Genomic DNA, 6000 nt, shown 5'->3' on the forward strand with positions numbered 1-6000 from the left:
TGGCATAGGTGACAGTGGATAGGGCCCTCAAATCTCAACATCATTCCTGGGGAGACTCCCACTGGAAGTTAAGTGCTCTGGTCCTGAGGCATCACTGACCTTTGCCATTGATAATGTAGATCACAATCCCTAGGCCCAAATTGGTCCCATAATCTGATCATGAGAGCAAGAGCCAAGGCAGGCTAACCTTGCTGTATGTTCAGAATGAGATGCCAAATGTATACTGGCCAGACTATCAATGTCAACACAGTTATTAAATAAAATGTGGAAGATATAAGAAAGTAGAAAAAAGAAAAAAATATATATATAGGGCACCACTACTGATAATTAGTGGTTTATTTCATTTGAATATTTGATAATATAATGTCTTTTGAATAGCATTTTTATTGACAATTATTCATTTCACGGTAAAGTATTTTTCAATTACATCCATACACACAAATGAAAAGTTACAACCCTTGCACACTCACATCAGATGAGTTTTAATTGGTTTGGAATGATTATTTGCAGTTATTTGTAATATACTTGTTCTCCTTATTGATATATGTTAATTCTATTTTAATTCCAATTTGCCTCTGACTACTGATTGTGATTGGGGGTAAGATACTTTTTTGAGATTAAGTCACTCCAGCTCCAAAATAAGGTTATTACAAGAGATTTTCTCTAAGATGTTTTCCAGTTCTGGTGGATTGTGAGTATATGTAACCCCTGATGCCTGTACATCTTTCACTCATCCTCTCCTTTCTCCCATAGGCCACATACAGGACCATTTCAACCTTGAAGAATCAGCACCTTGAAACAGCTCCCTCAGAGCCCACTTTAAGAACCTAGAACTCTTCCAGTGTTAGGGCTCCTGTCTGTGGAGGTGATATCCAGAGGCCTCTATTTCTTTCGCTGGCATGTACAAATATCATGAATTCTAAAATCGTGGTTGAAAATTCTTGCCAAACTAGAGTACCATTCACATGGAATTCAGGAATCTTAGACTGTGGTTAGAAAAGAACATTAAAAAGTGTTTCCCTCCAATAAAACAATCTTCTCAAACAAGGACTTTCTTTTTATCACAACTGCAACACCTGTTAAGACAGTTTTGGGAGCAAAGTAGGTACCCAATGATTACTTGTCATTTGAAGAAGTGACTCTAACCTTCACCTCCATAAGATTCAATTCTCAATAAGGATTAATACAACATCAGCTTCTACATCTCTAGCAACTAAGATCTAATCACCTGCTGAAACAACACAGCCCATTTTTTTCCCTGGGAGATAAGTGTACCTAGAAGAGGACAGTGCTTAGCTTAATCTTCTGCCCCAACTGCTAAGTCAAGAACTGAGAGGCAGAGAGATGGACAAGCCCAATGAGCAAATGACAGCTCAGAGACAGGAAGTACAAGTTTCAGAGAAATTTCCTTCACATTTGTAAACTGTATCTTATTTTTTATTCTATCTTGTGGATTAGATCAAGGCAAAATTTATTAAATACAATGATGTGAATGACAGAAAATTTCTGCATTTTTACATAGGTTACCAGAGGGGCATATGATGCTTAAATGCTCATAGCCCCAGTGCTGAGGACCTACAGAATCAGAGGGCTCTGCTGGACTTCAAGAATAAATAATCAGAAATATTCAGGTTTTGTCACTGTCCCCATCTGTAACCAAGAAACTCTTCAAAAAGGGAAATTACCAGCATGGCAGGTACTTGAGATAAATGGCATCTAGCAAGAGAGGTAGGTAGAAATCCCTGATTTAAAATATTTTTTATCTCATAAAAAAAAAGAAAAGAAAGAAATCCTGACTTATTTCTTATTAGGCAACCAGATGAGAACTAAGAAACCTACAGCTGCATGGTACGGCTTTGAGGAGAAGGGATCCCAGGGCCTTGCAGATGTAGAATTGGAGTGGTGCAGCTGTTACCTCCTGGTATCGCTGCACTCCCTAAAATCTGGCTGTCTCCTTGTAAAATATTAAGGCTGCAGGAAAGTATAAGAGCTTCCAGACTTTTCTCCACCCATCTCTTTTTCATATAGGGAATCTGAGGCCCACAGAGAAATAAACTATTTGTTGATATTCAAATGATTACATATATGCACAAGGCTGGATTAAAACCCAGAAAGTTATTTCACTGAATATTTGTTTAAATGTGGGAGGTGCTCTTTCAAAATAACCTTTTGGGTTTAGAACAATCTAACCTCTATTGAGGAGTAAGACCGGTCTTTATAGAAGGGATTATTCACTGTGATATCTTTGCTCAAAAGAGAGGAAGGGAAAAGAGGGAGGCAGGAAGAGAGAAAAGATGTGAGGAAAAAATAAATAGATATTTTGGTGGGCCGGTCTTAGCCACCTTCTTCTGCTGCTCTGACTTCCTATCAACTGCAGCTTTGCTGAGTAGTTCAAAATCCTCATTTTTTTCAAAATCAAGAATCAGTCTGTGCTTTTGTAATTATTTCAAGGTGTATGCTTGTGTTGTAACATAAGTAAAAAGAATTTTAAACATAAAAAAATCAAAGAACAAGGATAAACTCCAAGCCAATGATATTTTGGCCCATGGCATAGTTATACCATAATTCAAGGCAAAATAAAAGAGCAAAGGGTAAGCAATTCCTCTAAGCCATTTGCAAAATAAGCATTGTGAGTAGCACAGCTCATTTATGAAGTTCAGACTTGGATTGGAAAACCTGGGAGATAGAAGGAAAAAGGTCCTTGAAATTATCTTATTCAAAAGCTTCATTTTGCAAAGGAGAAATGTGTGTTTCTGGGGGCAAGGGATAGAATCACAATTCAAAAATTCACAGAGGCCAAGGAAATGAAGCAACCTAGTCAAGTAAGAGATATCTTAGAAATGTTACAGGAAATGGTGTCTTTACCCTTCATGAAAAACAACAAGGTAAATATACTCTAAATGACAAGCAAAACATAGCAACTGTGCTGATAAATGACAAGCAACATGTGGCCTCAGCATGAGATTAAGAGCAAGGGCTGTGGCAACAGGGACACACCCTGGGCAGGGATCAACCACTGCCCAGCTCCATTTGCAAACTGTCATATAGGAATGTGACCATGATGTTGCCCAATATTCTGTTACTTCTTTATAATTTTTTCCTTGAAATTCGCCAGTGCTATTAAAGGATGACAAGTGGTTTAAATTAGTTCCACCAAACAGGAACATTGTGGAGTCTGATTCAACTCAGGTTTCTAGTCTTGCCCTCTGGCATCTGGTGACAGTGGATAGGGAGAAAGGAACCTCTAAAATGTCCAGGATTCCAGATTCTCCTCAGCAGTCCGGTTGCTCCATGAGCTTCCCCAAATCACTGTTTATACACTAAAAAAAATACACTTAGAAAATAGAGATCCAACCTGTGTCCACTGCCATAAATAAAAAGACCAAGGAAACATGAGGGAGGATAACAGAGATTGGGATTTTCCTTCACATTCTCCTCAGACCATGCAGGACTGCAGGAACTGAGATGGATGCCTTCAGTCTTGATGCACAGAGGTCCCTGCCTTCTTTCACTAGTATCCCCCTGTTTTGTTGATTCCTTGGCAGTCTGGAGTGATTGGGGCCTTTACAGAGGCAGGAAGAGATCCCTTGGCACTAGAGTCTGTTATCTGTTGTCCTCCACCCAAGTCTTCTGTTTTCCATGTTAAATGGGTTGTTTATACTTGAAGTTTCCAAAATTGACCTATGCTGCTTTAATAAGGCAAAGAGGAGAATTGACTTTTCTACATCACTGAAAGTAAAGGTTTCAGCCTCCATGCTTTCTCCATGGGTAGTGGGCACGTGAACTGGCTGTGGAGCTTCAGGACTGAAGAATGAGGACTCTGATACAGACATGTGATATAAATCCCAGATCCTGTCACATTTTGGAATGAGACCAGGAGCAAACCACTCAAACTCCTTGTGCCCCTGTTTTCTGGTAGGCAAGATGGGAATAATAACAGGGCTTGTCTCCTGTGGCTACTGGGGATTAGAAGAAGTACCAGTCAGTCAATCAGCAGACACTGTTCAACTACCTGTAAGTGTGTCCCTGTTACCCAGATAAAATCTGCATGACCACCTTTACTTACACCCAAAGCTCTCATAATGTGGAATATGGAAAAAAGCACAGCTAAAATAAAATAAAAGAATTCCCAAAAAAATGCTTTGTGGTTAGGATGAAGACCCTGATTCTGGGCCTTCTGAAACTCAGTGCAGCTCTGGTTGGGCTGGCAGGTCTCACAGCTGTGCTCTACCTTCAGGGCTTCCACATCACAGGATGTGCTCTCAATGTTCATCTTCAACATGGCCAGGACTGATCTCCTCCTCCTGTGCATCCAGATTATAAATGACCTTGAGAAACCTTCAACTTCCTCCATCCCATCTCCATCTCTGCATCTATATTATGCTGGTAAGTTTTCCCCACATTACAGGACTGAGCATGCTCAACACTATTACCAGTGCTGCCTGTCTGTCCTTGACCCATCTGGTACCACTGCCACCACCTGAAGTACATGTGAGCAGTATGCCTTGCTCTAGGCCTTGTCCCTGTTGCCGAGCAACATGTAAGGGAATTGCTGTGGCTTTTATTGTGTAGTCTGATTTTATTTGGTGTCAAGCATTTTGTCTCTTCATTCTTATTTGTGATTCTTTCTGGGAACCAAAGCTACCATGTTGGTCAGGTTCCTATGTGGCTCCAGGGATGCAACACCTGGTCCTTTGTGACCCTCCTGTGTCTGGTCCTATTCTTCCTCTCTTGCCACCTACCTGATGGATCCAAAGGTTCCCTGGGTCATGGGCTCAAACTGATTATGTTTTATTCTTTTGTGACCTCATTGCTGATTTCAGCTCTGAAACAGCTGAGCCAACCCCATTGTTTACTTCTTTTTCGGCTCCTTCAGGCATTAAGCACAAACCCTCCAGATGCTTCTCCAGAGGGCTCTATGACACTGGGGAACTGGACAAATGCAGAAGCAGCTGTTCTTAGGAAACCCTGGAGATGCTGGGAAGCAGAGTGGAGCAGTGGTGACGAGCCTCTGCCCAGTGACCAGAAGTGGCTTTGCAAATGAACACAACCCAGTCCCACTTGACTCTTGTCTGCTCTTCTCTCAGCCCCCTGCCCCTAAAATTCCACAGTGATGCCTCAGTGTCGTCAAATGCATTTCTATTAACCTGGTTTTCCTGGGTTTTCTCAGAGTATCTGGTAGTAGAATATCTGAGACTAACTGTATCCTTCTCTAAACTAAAAAACTTCTTATGTTATCTTCTCTAACTCATTTTTTATTCAGCTATTATTACTTAGTGTAACGGCAATGAGAGGAATCGTTCTCCAAACCACAAAACCCTGTTTATAATTGTTCTTTATGTGATATTTTAAAAATGATTCCTACTGCCTTTCAGGCTATGCTTTTCTAGGAATCATGATCTGGTCTGAAGCTGGGACATTACTGCAGGTAGGAGTTTGGTTTTAAGTGAATGAATCTATAAATCTCATTAAATGATCAAATCTTTTTGAAGCAGTATATTTAAAGATAACCTCTCTGCCTGCACAGGAACAGTCAGTTTTTTATGAAAAGTTTTCTGGAAACATTTGTCCCTGACATGGTGATACGTTCACCTTGCATTCTGGTGGTGAAAACCATGGTCTTTGCCCTTGAAATCTCATTTTTATGTAGCTCATAAAAAGACAGATATAGGGCTGGGTTGTGGCTCAGTGGTAGAGCACCTGTCCTGCACATATGAGGTGCTAGGTTCCATCCTAAGCAACACATAAAAATAAATAAATAAAGATATTGTGTCCATCTACAACTAAATTTTTTTTAATTATTTAAAAGACAGATATAAAATCTAGAAATATGAGGAACCCATCCCACTTTAAAGTAGAAAGTATCAGAAACCATTTACAAAGAATTTACAGATTTATTAAGTTTGGGACAGCAACTGATGTCTCAAGAGTTTGTACCAAATGTTCTGGATCTGACTTTCCCTCAGTCTAATGTTCAGTCTTCATGAGGAACAGAACTAA

Source organism: Urocitellus parryii, chromosome 4 (genome assembly GCF_045843805.1).
Source record: "Urocitellus parryii isolate mUroPar1 chromosome 4, mUroPar1.hap1, whole genome shotgun sequence".
Classification (NCBI taxonomy): Eukaryota; Metazoa; Chordata; class Mammalia; order Rodentia; family Sciuridae; genus Urocitellus; species Urocitellus parryii.